This window comes from Arvicola amphibius, chromosome X, assembly GCF_903992535.2.
Source record: "Arvicola amphibius chromosome X, mArvAmp1.2, whole genome shotgun sequence".
NCBI classification, from domain to species: Eukaryota; Metazoa; Chordata; class Mammalia; order Rodentia; family Cricetidae; genus Arvicola; species Arvicola amphibius.
The window spans coordinates 7,132,511-7,152,081 of NC_052065.1; positions in this window are offsets into that span (position 1 = coordinate 7,132,511).

The following is a 19,571-nucleotide window of genomic DNA, read 5'->3' on the forward strand; positions in this document are numbered from 1 at the left end:
ACAACCATAGGAGCTTCCTTCATAGCTGACTTCCTCCAAAGTTACTGTGTTTGTGACACTGTCTCTGTGTACCTTTTAAATTTTATTTATTTTTTAAAACCATTTTTTTCCTCATTTTACATACCAATCTCAGTTCCCTTTCCTTCTCCTCCTCCACTCTCCTCACCTCCCACCCACCCTACCACCCTTCTACACCTCAGAGAGGGTAAGACTTCCCGTGGGGAGTCAACAAAGTCTGGCACATCACTTTGAGGCAGGAGCAAGACCCTCTCCACTATATCTAGGCTGAGCAAGGCATCCCTCCAAAGAGAATGGGTTCCAAAATTTAAAACTCCCAATTCCTGCTTTCCCTCTGCTAAGATAATCACTGTGGGTCATCTTTCTGCCTGGATCCTGACTGAGAAGGATCTGAGGACAGGACTTCGATTAGAGCCATGAAGCATTCTCCACACCTGCCCGATGACCCCCAACGCGTTTCCCAGCCGGGCTGTAGGGATGGATAATACAGGCAGCTGGGCTTTACTAGCCCTGGGCATTTGGGGTAAATGCTCAGTGGGGACATGGGCATCTGAGGAAGTGGAGAGGACAACTACTACAGCAACAGCAACCATAAAAACATATGTTTTGGGGGGCTGGAGAGATGGCTCAGCACTTCAGGCTGCTCTTCCTGGGGACCCAGGTTCAATTCCCCACAGCCACATGGTGGCTCACAAACATCTAACTCTAGTCACGGGGAATCTGACACTCCCTTCTTGCCTCCTTGGGCACCAGGCGTGAACATGGTGCACAGACATACAGTCAGTCAAAACCATCCTACACATAAAATAAAAGTGAAAAAAAAGCTTCTGATTGTGTATTTACTGTGCACCCAGCATTCACTGTTTCAAGAACTTCGCACATAGTTGACCTTCACAATCAACCTAGGTACACATTTCCATTTGATGGGCGAGGATACTGAGGTACCAAGAGGCTAAGGCACATGCCTGATGTTGAAGATATGATTAGAGGGCAGAGTTAATAGTAGAACCCAGCAGTCAATGTGTTCCCATCATAAGGATGATGCTTTCTTTGTGTTCCAATGCCTCTGTGACAGCGTGGAGCTTGGCTATGAGGTTTCTGAGAAGTCATCTTTAGTCTGTGAGCTCGCTGCTGGAGAGGAAGGCCTGCAGGGAAGGCATGGCTGGGGTGGTTGGACCCTCACTGTGCAGAGGCATGGATGGAAATGATACGGAGGAGCTGAGGGCTTATCATTTTCTGAAAGCTTAATTAGGTCATTGGTAAGGACAGAATATTTTTTTAAAATCCCATCAGCTAAGGACCTGTGGGATTTAATTCCCTCATTCTTGCTTTTGAGTCTTCCACTAAATGAAGCCTTTTCCTAGTTGCAAAAATGATGTTGAAAAATGATTGATTGTCCTAATGAGGAAAGATAACAGCTGCCTGAATAGCAGATGTAAGTTTTATAATCATTTCCTCTTCATCGGTTTTCTCCCTAATGACCCTGCCACTGATGATAGTATTTAAGGAGGAGGGTGTTTGATGGGCAGAGGTCTGCAATGATCAGGGAGTTGCACGGAAAGGGAACTGCTTCCTTGGAAGCTCTCACAATCAGCTGCACTTTTCTTCAGAACTGCATGTGAACCCAGGACCTCACACATGCTAGCTAAGTGCCCTTCCACTGAGCTGCTTTTGTATTTTTAACATTTGACCTAGGGTCTCACTAAGTTGCTAAGACTGACTCTGTAGCCCAAGCAGTCCTGGACTAGGTCATCTTCTGGCTGCTACTTCCTGAGTATTTGGGAGTGTTGATCTACACCACCAGGCCTAGCTCTGCATTTTTAACAAATCAAAGACTATTCACCAGGAAGAAGGCGACAGAACCAATTTGTGCAGTCTAAGTCCCCAGGACCGAGAGTCAGTACTGCCACCAAATCCACGTATGGCTACATGCGCATGATCATGTGCCTGCACACAGGGTCCAGGGGACAATTTGGAGGGTTTTACTCTCTATTATTCTCTGCCTTCTTCTTTGGAGGCAATGTCTTTTGCTGGATCTGTATGCATTTCTTTTACTTCTGTGCAAGTGGGAAAAAAAAAACAGGTTTGGTTTCAGATGCTAGACAACCTATATTAAAATGGCATGAATAGAATTGGAAGCTTATTTCCCCAAAGAAAAGCAGAAGGAACCCAACAGTACTTTGCTGTGCTTCTATCAAGACTGATTCATTTTGTCTTGAGGTTTTTTTCAACTCATCCTGCAGAAGAGAGTTGTTCCTGCAGAAAGCATTGCTGCAAATCCAAGGCTCATATCCATGTCCTTTCCAACATCCAAGGGACACGGGAAACAATGTTAATGGTGGTTCTAGATTGCTTGAAGTTTTATTTATCATTAACAAATTATAATTCTTCAAATTTATGGGGCAGAGCATGAAGTTTTGACGCATATATACATTTTGCAATAAACAAATCAAGCTATTTAACAAATTAGTTATCTCCTAGACTTTACCACTGCTTTGTAGGAAGAACATAGAAAACAGAGGAATTATTTCAGCTGTTTCAAAATACGTAATAATACATAATCATTAACTTGGGTCCACTGGGCTGCATGCATCTCTCTCATCCAAATGAAACTTTGTACCCATGGGCCAATCCTTTCCCTCTCGACTTCTGGACATCATCTGTCTACTTTCTACTTCTATTAATGCAACTCATTAAGATTTCATGTGTAAATGAGATCTTGTGGTATTTGTCTTACTGTGTTTGGCTTTTTTTTAACAGCATAATATGCTCAGGCTCATATATTGTGTTGATGCAAATGGCAAAATTTCCAGTTTTGTAAAGAACTGATAGTATTTCATATATTTACATAGAAATATATGTTTGTATACACTCTACAGTTCAAAAATCCATTCATCTGTTGATGGGCATTTCTGTCATTTGTATAATTTGGCTACATGTAAATAGTGCTCTAATGAACATGAGAGTTCATATGTTTCTGACACAGTTTTTTTTTTTTTTTTTTTTTTTTTTCTGAGACCGGGTTTGGAGCCTGTCCTGGAACTAGCTCTTGTAGATCAGGCTGGCTTCTAACTCACAAAGATCCACCTGCCCCTGCCTCCAGAGTGCTGGGATTAAAGGCCTGTGCACCACCACCACCCAGCTATGACATAATTGTTTTAAGTTTTTAAAACATATACCTAGGTTACCTCACAGGAGATGTCCCCAGCTAGTTTCTTGGGCAGCTGAGGAGAGGGAGCCAGAAATGGCCAGATCCTATAGCCATACTGATGAACCATAGAACCTTCATCTGGCGATGGATGGAGAGCCCCACATTGGAGCACTGGACTGAGCTCCCAAGGTCCAAATGAGGAGAAAAAGGAGGGAGATCATGAGCAAGGAAGTCAGGACTGCGAGGGGTGCACCCACCCACCGAGATGGTGGGGTTGATCTAATCAGAGCTCACCAAGGCCAGCTGGACTGGGACTGAATAAGCACGGGATAAAGCCGGACTCCCTGAACATGGCGGACAACGAGGGCTGCTGAGAAGCCAAGGACAATGGCATGGATTTTGATCCTACTACACATACTGGCTTTGGGGAGGCCTAGCCTGTTTGGATGCTCACCTTCCTAGACCTGGATGGAGGGGGGAGGACCTTGGACTTCCCACAGGGCAAGGAACCCTTACTGCTCTTAGGACAACAGAGGGAGGGGGAGTGGAGGGGGAGGGGGAGGTAAATGGGAGGTGGGGAAGAGGCAGAAATTTTTAATAATAATAATAATTAATAATAATAAGAGAAAAAACATATACCTAGAAGAAAGACTATTGGATCATATGACGGTTCTATTTTTCAATTTAGAGTGTGTTTGTGTGTGTGTGTGTGTGTGTGTGTGTACACAGATGCCGATGGAACCTAGAAGTAGTTGTATCCTTTGGAGCTAGCTGGAGCCACAAGTGTTTGTGAGCCACCAATGTGCTTGCTGAAATTTAAACTCTGGTCCCCTATCTTATACCTTTTTAAGGACCATCCATGTGTTGTTTTCCATGATGGAAACACTAATTTACATTTCTATCAAAACAGTACATGGGTCCATTTCTCTCCGCATCTCACCAATGCTTGTTCTCTTTCAGCCTTTTGCTAGCAGCCAATCAAGTAGTTTCTAAGTGGTAATTTGCTGTGATTTTAACTTGTACTTCTTCCATTAGGCTGTTGAACAGTTTTCCATATATGTCTCTTGCTCTTTTGTATGTCTTCTTTTGAGAAATTTCTATTCGGATCCTTTGTCCATTTTAAGAAAAAGTTGTTTTCTTTTTAAGTTAATTAATTAATTCATTTATTTTCTTTATCTAGACAGAGTAACTCTGTATAACTGTCCTGAACTCACTCTGTAGACCAGGCTAGCCTGGGAATCACACAGACCACCTGCCTCTGCCTCCCACATGCTGGGATTAAATGCTTGCACCATCATCTCCTAGTTTGTTTTCTTGTTATTGAGTGGTTTGGGCTGTTATCTTTCCATCCAAGTTTTGATGTCTAAATACTTTCTCCTGGACTCTGATTTTTTTCTCTTTATTCTGATGATTGTTCCTTTGCTGCGCAGAGATATTTTTGATTTATTATAATCCCACTCACTTCTTTTCCTCTGTATTTCAGTGATCTTGCCCAAGAAATCATTGTTCCCACCAATGTCAGGAAGATTGCCACATTGTGTTTTCTTCTAGTGGTTTTTACAGTTTCAGACATTATGTTTAAGTCATTCATAATCTTCTTTAAGTCTTCTCTTGTATTAAAGCTGAGACAAAGGTCCTTTGTCATTCCTCTCTGTGTGGATATGCTTTTCCCTTAACTCCATCTCTTGATGGAATTGTTCTTTCCCTGTGTGTTCTTGGCAATTGTGCAGAAAACCATCCTTTGCCTTACAGGACAATGAGGTCACACAGAAAATCCTGAACTAATCCTGGAGGCTAGAAAAATGCCATTTCTCTGAGCTTGAGTAGATCTGGTCTGTGTCAACAGTAGGATAATGTGCTAATTTAGTGTGTGAATTCTAAGGTTAGACTGTAGTTTATGCTTCAGATAGATTCTTCTAGGGACACCAGATGCCATAATATGAGGTCATTTCAACACACTTGTGCTGTGTCTCATATAGGCACTCAGTCTGTAGACAATAGTCCCCACCAATTTGCCAGCTACATATGTGAGTTGTCTTGGAAATAAATCCAGGTCCAGTACTAGGCAATCCTTCAAGTGACTGAATCCCTGGCCAGCATCGTAATTACCGTTTCCTGAGACACTTCGACCTAAAACCCAGGGAAACTTCAGAAAACCCTGAGAAATAGAAACGGTTATTGTTTTGTATAGCTATTAACTTGAGAACAATTTGTTCCAGAGCATCATACAAACAGAGCAGGGGTCCTCAATGCACACTGCATGGAGTCTTTGCTTTCCTTTTGTATTCAAGAAGCATCCTCCCCCTTCCTTTCTCTCTGAACAAAGTGGAGAATAAATGAATGATTTTCAATGACTCCCCTCTTTCCCTTTCTGTTCCTTTCCCCGTGGCGCTGAATGCACAGCTACCAATGAAGTGTTTGTGTGGCGTCTTACTGATTTCTTCAAAACGTTCCAACTTCCAAGTTGTGCCACAGAAAGGACTGATAATGGGAGACAATGGATTGAGAAGTGGCCTAGAACCATCTGGGTATCTGAGTCAGTCCTTAATGCATAGAGACTCTCCAAGGTCTGACATACACATGTTCTACTTTGCAAATAATCAAGGCAGAATTTCCCTTTAGCAGCAATGTAGTCAAGCTACAAATGACTAGAATATTCCATTTACTTTTCTCTTGATTATAAACATAAACCCTTTTTATTATAGAAAACATGGGGCAAATGCTGAGAAGAACAAAAGAACAACTAGAAGCGGCCCATAATTTTGCTACAGAGGCTGCGATTAACATTTCCTCATTGCCTTCCTCCACACGCTCACTATAAAATTGGGCTATGAAGTATGCACTTTTATATCCTCCTTTCCCCGTTATGTTCTGAGCTTTTTCTCATATGGACATATTTTCCTTGAAAATAGATTCTTTCATGGATGTTTATGGCTTTATTAAATAAATGTGCTCCCGCTTAAGCCATTTCTCCGGGGACTCCCAGGAGAGGGCTGCTGCAGACAGAGGTGGGAGGACAATCCAGGTGCACTCATCATTACATAAGCTTTGGCATTATGGCTCAAAAGAGTTCTTCGAATAGACAGGAGAAGCTTATAATTATTTTCAAAGATCATTGATCCATATTGTCAAACCACTCGCAAGGAAACCTCACCAATGTTAAATGCTTGAAGAATACACTGAAACTCTTTACATCATCCAAGCTGGTAGGACTGAGGCTAAATATTTTATTATCAAACTGAAGGGTAAGATTAATATCTTGTGTAACTTGCATCTCTGTATTAGTTGGAAGTTGAGTATCCTTTCGCAGGTTTATCAACTATTTGCGCTTGCAACAGAAGATAGCTCTGCTGTCTATTTATTAACTATTTTCCCAGTAGGGATATATATTTTTTCTTATAATTAAAAATATGGTATATTGGTGTTTTGTCTGTATGGATGGCTGTTGAGCCCATGTGTAGTTAGTACCCACAGAGGCCAGAAGAGGGTGCTGAAATCCTTGGGAGCAGAGTTATGGACAGCTGTGAGGCACTGTGTCCTTACTGAGAACAGAAAACCAGTCCACGGGAAGAGCAGCCAGTACTAGTAACCACTGAGCCATCTCTTCAGCTCATCTTGCGGACTAGTCTCAGACTTGCAAGCCTTCTGCTTTAGCCTTTAAGGACTTGCGTTAGGGACATGTACCATCATGTTATATCCAGCTGTTGGTATTAAATAGTTGTAAAGAAATTTACTTGGCAACTATGCAGATGGATAACAGTAAAAAATCTTTTGTTTAAAGCTGGGCATGAGGTAATAGCTAAAAGAAACTGAGATCTTTAGCATGAAGCCTTCTGTGACTAAGAGTTTGGCTGTATTTGCCATTTCTATAGCCTCAGAAATTAAAGGTTTCAATATTCTCTCGTGTGCCTGTTTAGGTTTCTCCCGTGTCTTTGACTTTCTTTAGAGATGTAGCTCTTTGTGTTATGCTGCTGTGTTCCCTACTGTACAGGGCCTAGGGACGGGGTAGACAAAGTCTGAGGAGAGAACTGCTTTCTGCATCCTGTGATCCTAGCTCACTTTTGTAGTGAGCTGTGTAGCTGGGACACCACATATGCTTCTTAGGAACTCCTTAGGTGAGACAAAGGGAGAAGCCGGCTGGACTTGGCTACTTCTCTTTCCCAGGTCACTTGGACTCTCATAAATAGTTTTCCTTGAGGGACATTCCTGAAAAAGATAGAAAATGTTGAGCATATTTCAAAATGGCTACCATCCTACTCACAGAATCAAGAGGGAGTGCTTTCACCTCTCAATCTAAACTGATAACTTGCTGGAGATTCTGGAGGTAAAACTAACAAAAATGAGGGGTTCCAAACAGCATGTTCCTTATTTTTAACTCTTAGGATTGTCCAAATGGAGCCTTCCAAAATCCATCGACTAAAACTTAGGTTGTCCTGCTACTGATTGCTTTTGACGGCAAGCTGTCCTTCTTTATCTCTGCCTGTCTCTCCAAATTTAGAGACAGTGGTTTGCCTCCTCTGATAGATCTGAGAAGTGTATTTTGCTTTTCAAATGGTTCAGTTTATTCTATTTCGTGAGCTACTTACATGCTGGCCCAGAGACAGAGTCTGTTTTCTTCTACTTAGGATCATAAAAAAAAATGTTTCCAGACATTGCTTAATGCCTGTGAAAGAGGAGACAAATCACCTTCAGTTGTGAGTCACTGCTATTGTACTACTTAGAATGCTATCTGTAATGCCATTGGACACTGTGTTATTACATATTCGCCAAGAACAGACTAAAGCAGATGAGGGTCCCAGGTTGTGGTAGAAGAGAGACGGCTTTCCGTGGCTGCTTGACATAGAGGCTGTGGGAGTTTTGTCAGACGTTTGTCAAATCCATTTCCTTTCCCTTGGCATTCAGACAACCGTACTTTCAGCATCTTGGCATCAAGGTAGAGCCGTGCGATCTGTGCAGGCTGGTGGAAGATGGGTCAGGCTCCTAAACCACCTCCTGTGATCATCATATTCTTTCATAATTAACAGACAGCCAAATGCAGAAAAGCCAGAGAATGATCATTGTTCTAGTTAAGATTACTATTGCTGTGCTGAGACACCATAACCGTACTTGGGGAGGAAAGAGTTGATTTCATTCTCAGTTCCATATAACAGTACATCATCAAAAGCAGTGAGGACAGGAACTCATGCAGGACAGGAACCTGGAGGCAGGAGTTGACACAGAGGCCATGGACAGGTGCTGCTTACTGGCTTGCTTCCCATGGCTTGCTCAGCCTGCTTTCTTATAGAACCTAGGACCGCTAACCCAGGGATGGCACCACCCATAAGGGGCTGCTTCCCCAATCACTAATGAAGAAAATGCCCTACACCTGTGTGTTATGGAGACATTTTCAATTGAGAGCCGCTCCTTTCAGATAACTCTACTCTGACAAGCTGATATTAAACTAGCCAGCATGGCCACAACTTGTATAGAACCTGGGTTCTGGAGCCACTGCTTGAAGAAAAGCCACTTGAGAGGTCCTCTGAACTAGATGCCCACATTGAATTTTGCTAGAATTTAGAACTCATTTATCACGGCCACGTATTCTAGCTTACCCTTACTCACCCTGGATTCAGAGCATTTAATATCCAAGAGGAGTGCCTCCAGAAGTTAGAGGACTTGAGGGAGCATCAGGGATGCATTAGTGTTTGCACATATCAAAGAACAAAATACAAGCATCGCTATTAACATCATGCATTATAAACAATTAAAATATCAAAAACAAGCTAACAAAATGATGGTGTTCTTTAAGAGCACTGTGATGGATTGAATAAGAATATCCACCATAGGCTCATATATATATGAACGCTTAGTAACCAGGGAATGGCATTATTTGAAAGGTTTAGGAGGATTAGGACATGTGGTTTTGTTGGAACAGGTAGGTTATGGCCTTAGTGTTCAAAAGCCCAAGATAGGCCCGGCGGTCTCTCTCCAACACCATTCATCCAGCCCTGTTCCTTGTCTGATGATAATGTAATTGTAAGCAGGCTCCAATTAGATGCTTTCTTTTGGAAGAGTTGCCTTGGTCATGGTGTTTTTTTTTCCCTCACAATAACAGAACAGTGACTAAGATAAGCACTCAGTCAGAGTTTCTTTGAACTAGATCCCTAAGACTTCGAACTCTCCAATAATCTGGTTCTGGTTATATTGACCAGGATATTTCTTTCTAAGGCATGAACCAGAAAAACTTTCCATCTTGGTTGCTTTCCATAGACTTGACAAATGAGATTAAGAGACCACTCAGCCATATGCAGATGATAAACTAACTCTACCCAATGGCAGATGTCAGGTGGAGGCCAAATATACAGATGCTTAATCCTTCCCATTAATTAAAATTCGTAGGAATGTGAAGGGTTGGAGAACACTGGATTATATTAACTCATGGGATTTCTAGTACCACTGAAGAGAATTTAAAGTTTTTGCCTTTAAAAATTCAAACAGCACCACTCTATTTACACGTTTTTTTTTTTTTTTGTGGGAAGTGACAGGTTTTAATTTTAGCTGTATGCCACCTTCTCAATTCTTCCCTGAATAGAGTAGAAACGTTGAGCAAATTATACAGAAAAAAAATAATAAACCTGAGGACTGAAATGAGTTTAAAGTTCAAACAAAGGGCACTTCGTGGCTGGCACATTCTATAATCTGTGCACATTTGATCAGGAAAAGTATTCAGTCTTTTATAGTGTTTGTGACTGCCTGGATAGACTCACAGGAAGGAAAATTCATTCTCAAAGGGGGAAAAATAAGTAGACTCGTGATATGCAAGGAGATAGCTTTAAGGTTTTAAGAATCCTTTTCCATCTGATATAAAATTCTTTATTTAAGAAGGATTGGTTTTATGCTTTGGATTTTCTTGGTTTTGTACTCTGGAGGAGAACACACTATTTATTTAAGTCTCATGAAGGAATGAAGGTTAAATGGCAAATGGCATATGCATTTAGATCTTTAACCACAGGAGAGATGGAAAGCAGGGATATCCTTTTCCCTTTTTATCAGGCAAATTCCTCTTTGTGCAGCTTTGGAAACTGAGGACTTTGACTTTAGGATAAGGACAGTATGTCTGTATGTTGATTCTAATAGCCCAGGTTGGGAGAGATGGAAAGCAAGGATGTCCTTTTCCCTTTTTATCAGGCAAATTCCTCTTTGTGCAGCTTTGGAAACTGAGGACTTTGACTTTAGGATAAGGACAGTATGTCTGTATGTTGATTCTAATAGCCCAGGTTGGTTATCAACTTGTGATACTTTCTGCCTTAGCCTCCTTATTGCTGAAATTCCAGGTATGTACCGTTATGTCTGCCTTTCCTGTCCAGTTGTTCCTGTCCTGTCCTCTGTTCTTTTTATACCTCCTCTCCTCTCCTGTCCTCTCCTGTTCTCTCCTGTCCTCTCCTCTCCTCTCCCCTTCCCTCCCCTCCCCTCTCCTCTCTTCTTCTCTCCTCCCCTCCCCTTTCTTCCCTTCCCCTTCCCTCTCCTCTCCTCTCCTCTCCTCTCCTCTCCTCTCCTCTCCTCTCTTCTCCTCTCCTCTCCTCTCCCCTCCTCTCCCCTCCTCTCCCCTCTCCTCTCTTCTTCTATCCTCCCCTCCCCTTTCTTCCCTTCCCCTTCCCTCTCCTCTCCCCTCCCCTCCCCCCTCTCCCCTCTCCTCTCTCCTCTCTCCTCTCCTTCCCTCTCCCCTCTCCTCTGTCCTCTTCTCTCTCCTCTCCTCTCTTCTCCTCCCCTTCCCCCCTCTTTCTTCCTCTCCCCTCCCCTCTCTTCTCTTCTCCTCTCCTCTCTTCTGTTCTTCTCTCCTCTCTTTTCTCTCTCCTCTCCCTTTTCTCTTCTTCCCTTCTTGGAACAAGTACTAGTAAATGGTTCTTCCATTGAGGTAGATCCCCAGCCACAGAGATGGATTTCTTTAGGGAATATTACAGACATTTGCCTTCTTATTCTATTAGACTTGATGTCCTTTCCCAGCAGACACTGCATCACAACAGAATGAGCTACAGCAAAAAGTTGCCCTCAATATCTGAGATTTTGATTTTTGTTCATCTCACAATCTGTTCAGTTCTACTCCAACGTTTGCTCAGATCTGAGTCATTTCTGGGTCTAATAGAGGAGAGATGATCAGAGCAAGGTAGTCAGGGCTCTGAGAATGGCCTCTGGCTAGAGAGAGGGTTGAAAAATCTAGGGATAAGAACTCCTGGTTCTTCTCTCTTTCATTTCAAAATTCCTCAGGCCATAGGTTACACATTGTGAACCGTTTCCTTTTTCCTTTGTGAAGGCCCTAGATATCTGCTTACATATTCCCCACCTACTGATATCTAGGTGAGAAGAGAAAAGAATCCTAAGAATATGATTTGGCCCCTATTGGAGAACTGCCTTCACTGGAGAGCTGATGGGGCAGGCGTGAAAAAAAAATTCAAGTTAAGACTTTAGTCTCTCCGACTTTGGCTTCTTTTTGCATTCAGTTTAGTTTTCCCTGTCTAGCAATATTCTGCCCTGCCATAGGCTACAGCAGCTTCTTTATTAACAATTGCTTTTACATGCTTGTTAGAATTATTCTTATCCTTGCATTTTCTTTATCCTGACTCTTTTAAAATCGTTTTTATTGAGCTATACATTTTTCTCTGTTTCCCTTCCTACCCCTTCCCTTCTACTCTTTCTCATGATCCCCATGCTCCCAATTTACTCAGGAGATCTTCTCTTTTTCTACTTCCCATGTAGATTAGATCCATGTATGTCTCTCTTAGTGTCCTCATTGTTGTGTAGGTTCTCTGGGATTGTGATTTGTAGACTGGTTTTTCTTGGCTTTATGTGTAAAAGCCACTTATGAGTGAGTACATATTATATTTGTCTTTCTGGATCTGGGTAACCTCACTTAATATGATGTTTTCTAGCTCCATCCATTTGCCTTCAAATTTCAAGATGTCATTTTTTTCTGCTGTGTAGTACTCCACTGTGTAAATGTACCACATTTTCCTTATCCATTCTTTGGTCAAGGAGCATTTAAGTTGTTTCCAGGTTCTGGTTATGATAAATAAGGCTGCTATGAGCATACTTGAGCACATGTCCTTGTGGTATGATTGCTCAAGACTCTTACCAATGCAAATATTAGAATCAATTTGTAAAGTTAAAGTATGGGAATTTATAGACAGGTATGGTGAGGCATGCCTTTAATCCCAGCACTCACGGGGAAGATGCAGGTAGATTTCTGTGAGTTCAAGACCAGTCTGATCTACATAGTGAGTGCCAGGACAGCCAGAGCTATACTTACTAAGACTTTGTCTCAAAAATAAACAAGACAAAATAGCAAAAAGTGTTTTTCTAGTGGGAGTGTGTGATTTGGTCAATCCAATAGGTACACCACTGTTTTTCATTATACCTGAATGTGATATTAAATAATAAGAATCACTCAATGCTCATTCTTTTATCCTGGAGCATATATGTGTGCTAGGAAAATGATTCCATTATTTGCACATGAGGTGAGTGCCATGTCCCTAGGCCTGGAGAAGGAAAGAAACTTGTAAACAGAGCTTTTTTTTTTCCATTTTCCAGCTGCCCAGACCCTAATAATCACACAAACTATATTAATTACAACACTGTTTGGCCAATGGCTTACATGTATTCCTAGATAGCTTTTACATCTGAAATTAACTTATTTCCATTATTTTATGTATCACCATAAGGCTGTGTCCTAAAGGTAAGATTCCGGCACCTTTCTCCTTCAGCAGCTACATGGCGTCTCTCCGACTATGGATTCTTTCTCTCTGCATTCAGTTTAGTTTTCCCCATCTAGCAATATTCTGCCCTGCCATAGGCCACAGCAGCTTCTTTATTAACAATGGTAATAAAACATATTCCCAGCATACAGAGGGGAATCCCACATCAGATGCTGGAGGGATCAGCAGTAGGCTGATAGCTGAGAGGGACTGTGACTGTAGAATTCTCAGGAGCGTGAAGGACCAATACCAGGATTGAAACACTTTTTAACTCACCTTATCTGTCCATGGCTCTTCTCACTCACTGCAGTGTCAACATGAATTCTCTAAATGGCTGTCTGACTGCAAGTGTGGCAAATAACTCAGCTGAGGAGAAAGTAGGCAAGGCATGGACACTTCCACATAGACACAAATGTGTCTATGCTATTTAGTATAGGAGCCAGTTGTCCATGTGACTCTTGAGTACATGGAATATGGTTAGTCCCAATTGTGATGAGCTACTAGTGTAAAGTTCAACCTGGATTTACTCCTGAAGATCTGTTGAAATAATATTTGTAATATATTAACTTAAGCAAAGTACCTTATTAAAATCAAATGGATGTGCTTCCCTTTAAACATTGAATTCATTATTATTGATTGTTATAATGTGTATGTGTGCAGATGCACAGGTACCAAGACACACATATGGAAGTCAGACAACTTTTTTGGGAGTCAGTTCTCTTCTTTCACCTTGGTCTTGAGGCAAGGTCTCTCTTACTGTTTTTTTGTCAGGCTGTGTGTTCCAGCTAGCTGGGCCCCAAGCTTCCAGGTGGTTCTCCCATCCCTGCTTTTTGTCTTTCCTGTGGAGTACAGGAATTATAGATGTGCACCACCAAGTCCAGCTTTAATGTGGATTTACAGATGTGCACCACCAAGTTCAGCTTTACTGAGTGCTTTGTGGATCAAACTGAGGTTGTGAGGCTTGGGAATCAAGGACCTTTACCTCCTGAAGTACCTTGCTGTCCCTCTGTTTAAATTAAAATTTCTTTTAAAGTATACTTTTTACATGTTCTTTGGGAATTTCATTCATGTATACAATACACGTCTCCCAGATATCCCACCATGCTCCTTTCCTGAATTCATGTCCTGATTTTTTTTTATATTTCCTACTGAATCCAATCAGTACTGGCTAGTACTCCTAGGTGTGAAACCATCTCTGTATGTAGGTGTATGTGTACGTCAGAGTTACAGCTCATAGACTGAGGTCTGAAAACAAATTAGGGCTATCAGTTACTTTTTCCCACTGTGCAATTTTTGCTGGACTGCTGTTTCACTGTTGTTTTAGATAGGATCTCACTATGTAGTCCAGAGTGGCATAGAACAAACAGAAATTTACCTTCCAGAGTATTGGGATTAAAGTGTTCACCATCGTGATTGACCTCCAGTTTTACTTTTTAAAAGCAGTTACTAGAAAACTTTGAGTTGTATGTATGGCTTTTCTTTGTGTTTCAATAGCCTTAGTAAAATAAATATAAATTTGCAATTGGACGATTGTTATACACTTTTAAAAATTAGTCTTTGTATGGAAGCATTCACTTTATTCAGCACTGTGAATGGCCCATTCCTTATTTTGCTCACTGAATCTTGCACCTATTATATTCAGAACTGTATAACAGGAATATTAACTTGAGTCATTCGTCTCCACTAGCTCATTGGCTTCACCTCTCCTATAAGAAAATCAGGTCCCCCACTACAGGTCAAGATTAATGCTAGGAAGCAACCCAAGTGAAATCCTTGACCTTGAGGCATTGAAGTCTAGTATATTTTCAAAGGAAAGAAATATATCTTGAGGTAGCCTGTAGAAGAGGAACAGAAGCTTATGGGGTGAGATTCATCCTGGATGAAAGAGGAAACTCCTTTTGATCTTATGATGTCCTTGGTGCCCAATGTCACCAAGAAACCTATAGGTTTGATTGTGGCCCTGCCTAAGGAAGAGTTCCTCATGTCTTCTCCCTCTGTAGTCTCTAGGGTCTGTGTACACACTTACTTGTACACACCCCACTTTCTCGATCAGAACAGGCTCAGCCAAGATCTAGGACTTCCCATCTCTTGTTTATGCCCAAAGGAAAAAACACATAGTACCAAAAATTCAAAAAGGCCACATAGAGGTCATTGTGGTTTCTTACTACACTCAGCCCTCAGGCCTTATCCTTAACCACATCAAAGTTTTCTTCTTTTACCAAATCTAAGCATGACGGCTGTAACCTGGGCACCACCCCACAATGAGCCCTGTGAGGTGTTCTTTTACAAATACAAAAATATGACCAACCCTCTTCTGTTGCTAGAACAACTATGCTGAACAGTAGGTCCCCGATGTCCTTAGATACATTTCTGTTAATCTTTCCAACCCTGGGATTATTCTGTGGTCTCTTTTGTCATGTTATGGAAGGAATGTCAGAGGTGAACATGGAGCCAAAAAAGAGGGTTGCAAGGGTTTGTGTATACGTGTGTGTGGATATGTGTGGGACAGTGTGTACACATATGTGAGTGTTCACATGTGTCACATGTGTGTATACACAAACATTGCATGCATCTATGCATGTATGTACATGTAGACATGTATGTAAATGGGAAAAATTGTTCCAGAAATGATCTGTGGGATTTGTGATCGCAGTTGTGTGGGCTGTTCCTAGCAGTGAGTTTGTGCTGTAATATAGTGCACAAAGTTCATTGTTTGTGTTGGCTAACTTATTCCTGACACCGGACTGTTCCTACATAATGGTAGCTATGTGGGCATGAGTCTTTGTGATCGTCTTGCTTCAGTCTCAGGGGTTTCTGGGAGCATAGGTCTGTGTCAACACTTAGGCATGCTTACCTTGGTTACCCCAAATCTCTAATTAGACTTAAGCCCCTCTCAGCAGGTTGGAAACCATGTCTGATACTGGAAACTTAGCTAGTCACTCAGTGCTGGTGAAGTCATGAATATTAGAGGAGAATCTACAACCACCACTTTACGAAGTCAGCATAATTCCTAAAAACAATCTAAACATTTGTTCCTATAGCCACAGATAAGTGTAGTCTTCTCCCCTCAGCAAGGAAACTTTTCTTTGCAATAGATGGAGACCACTACAGAAAACCACAACCAATTAAAATACTGAGTAGTGCAGCCCAGTTCCAATGGATACATCTATGGATCACTCCTGTACCTGAGGCCCAAGGAACATTGCAAATGAGGGAGTGGAAAGACTGTAAGAGCCAGAGGAACAGTGAATTTGCTCTAAGATTGTGGCTCCTAGTAATGTCAGAAGCTACATATATAAAGTCTTACAAACAAGACAGCTCAGTCAGGAGCTGAATAGGGACAGCACCAATGGACTTGTCAAATTGAATCGGGGGAAAAGCTTATGAGGACTCAACCCCAAAGAACTATAGGCAACAGAGGAACACTAGCAGCTGGAGAGCTTGTCTTCTCAGGGAAGAGGATACCAATTGGCTGTCCAGTACCAAAGGATCATCTGAAAACACATACAAGTAACATATAGACTGAGTAGGTTATATGTAGGAATATATATGTACACACATATACAAATATACATTTAACAATAATCAATGGAAAAAGAGGCCATGAATTTGAAGGAGAGCAAGGAGGACTATATGGGAGAGTTGGGAAAGAGAAAATGGAGGGGCTAAACGTAATTGTAATCTCAAAAAAGACAAATGTTTAAAAAAAGAAAACTGTATTTAGAAGTTTATGAATATTTTGTGGATCACCAGCCCTCCTGTCCCAGGGGGTCCTTCAGCATCCAGTTTCCTTCACAGTCTGGAAGCGATTAGGCCCTCTCTGAGATACCCCCACCACATATCTTTTTGCTCTTCCACCTTAGCTTTTATCCTTTCTGCCTGAGTGACAGGCTGTCTCCCGTAACAATCAATAACATCCAGTGGGGGCTATTTGTTTAAGAAATGTTGCCTCAGTCATTGAGTACCATTTATAGGAAAGGGGCCCCAGGGATGTCAGACAAGCAGCCCTGAGAGGGACAGAGAGACAGACAGCCGATAAAAGAAGCTGACCCAGTCAGTCCCGGTGTTTTGCTGGGGCCAGGCTCCAATAGGCTCAATCATGCAAGCTCTTTTTGTCTCATCTACTCGGGAGAGCGGGTGGATGGAGGGACGGCCATGTGTCATGCTGAGTCACCAGGCAGTGTGCAGGTAAGAGTCCTGATGGGTCCACCTGTCCAGCCCAAACTTCATGAAGAGCTGGGAGCTGAGGGTTCCTGCTGGCGGCTCTTCTTGAGAATTGCTTTGCAGGGTATTCTCTGGAGGCTGCCTTGCAATCTTCGGTGGTGGTGGATATCTGGGCTGTATTATTCCCCTTCCCCCATCATGGCTCCAGTTTTTATTGGGCAGTGCTAGTAGTATAAGTGATATCCTAGTGTGTGTCCTTGAAGTCAGCTACTTGTATTGATAGATTCTTTTTTTTTTTGCCATTGTACCTTTGAAAACCTTTCTTACATTTGGAGGTTGACTCATCCTTTCAGCTACTATCTCTCACGACGACAGAAATGCTCTGACTTCCCCAGCCTCCTTTGTAGCTAGAGACCAGGGCTCAGCCTGTCACATACACACAAATTCACATTGGCTTGGGAACAAGCCACCAGGTGGAGGGTGGCAGCACCGACTTTCAGAGGAGTATGTTTCAGTATTAGTTGGTGAGTAGTGCCAAATACTGTCTGGTTTGAGTATGGTGGTACCCAAAGGCTGCAGAAGCCCCAGTTCTTGGCTTAAATCTGTGGGCCTTGTTCATTATTGCATAGTTTCTATGCTAAACAGGATCCTGCTGTCTGTAACCAACACACACACACACACACACACACACAGTTTTGTGATTTCTGTATATTAATCCCCAAATAGTACTTCAAGCAACCGATGGCTCCTGCTTTAAGACCTACTGTGTTTTCACCAGTGTAATAACTGAAGTGATTCATAAAAAATTATGAGCCTTAAGTGCTTCATCCCAGTGACTTAGAGAGGCGACACACGGTGACTGGCATTGTGGTGCTAAGGCCTTCCCCAGAGCATAGGAAAAAATAAGTTCTGAGTCATCTCCAGCAGGGAGTACACACTCCACTCATTTGTTTTAAAATCTGTTTTCTTTTCTACATGAATTTTGCCTTTAGATATTATGTTTAGTGCTGGAGAACTGTTTGGTGGACATTTGTGTATGCCTTACTTGGAAAATTTTTTTTTTAAAGTCCAAAAATATAAATAGACTCAGAAGTGTTTGGAAGCATTTCAGTCAGTGTGACCTCTGAGCATGCGCATCTCAGAAAGACTACGTCACAGCCTTAGCCTTCTGCAGCCTCCCCTTCTGCACCTTCACTTCCCTTTCTCCCCCAAGCTTTGCATGGAGATGAGCTGCTTGTCTTCTAATCCAGGCTTGCATTGTGGTTTCTGTTTCTTTGTTTAACATTCCATTTGAAATATCTAATGGAATTAACTATCCACTCTCTTTGTTGACATCTGTTTTCAAATCATCCTTAAGACTAAGGCTAGTCTACACACACACACACACACACACACACACACACACACACACACACACACACACGAGTCACAAGATCCTACTACATCTCCTCCTCTGTCTGAGTTTGCCAGTCTATTTCCCATATGAGCTGATTTCCAAAAGCAAAGTGAGTGCAGGAGAAAGAAGGTGTGTTAATGAGCAGGGTTACTTCTGAGGGGGGGGGTCCTCTGTCTCATCCTTGCTGAGAAGTCTCCGAGCATGTCAAACAAAATCCAACAGTTGCACTGAGGGACAAGGCAGTTGGCACATTTATCTACCAAGCACTGTACTCACATTTGATCGCTAGCCCTTCTGATCTGCTCTGCATGAATTGGGAATGCTAGAGTAGCCTTAAAGAGTCTCAAGCAGGGAGACCCAGGTGCCAGAGGCAGGAATCTACCAGTGTGGGGGCAGCTACCCACTCAAACTATAAATTAGTTGCAGATAGTCCAAAAGGGATTGAGAGAGCATTGCAGTATTGACCAATCTAGATAATAAACTCTCTCCTGTGAATTCTGTCATGCATTTCATATTTATTACTAAATACCTAGTATCTTCCCAGCATATATTTTGGCATGACAGCACAACAGTGAATGAAGCACACGTAAAACATTCATAATGTATTCTAGGGACTACTCTCGATGAGTGTTAAATTCTGCTCATCACAAATGTTTACCAGATTTTCAACTGCTTATGCATTTCTTATAATCTATTATTTCCTTACCGTTGTGCTAATTGGATGAAATAGGGCATTTGTTCTTTAAACAATATATTCTTGGTTAAAATAATTTCAAGGGGGCTGGAGATATGGGTCAGCAGTTAAGAGCACTTGCTGCTCTTTCGGAGGACCTGAGTTTGGTTTCCAGAGAATATGTCGGGTAGCTCTCAACCACCTGTAACTCTAGTTCCAGGGGAATCTGATAGCCTCTTCTGGTCTTTATGGGCACTGTTTTCATTGCAGAACCATATGCATGTAGACATACACATATAGACATAACTAAAAATAAAATCTTGAACATTAATTTCAAAGAACGCTTAGATTGGGACAAATTCTTCACGATAACTAAAGCATAAAAAGGCAAAGGATTCTTCAAAGATGCACAATTGACTCAAAGTGTCCGATTTCTTCATT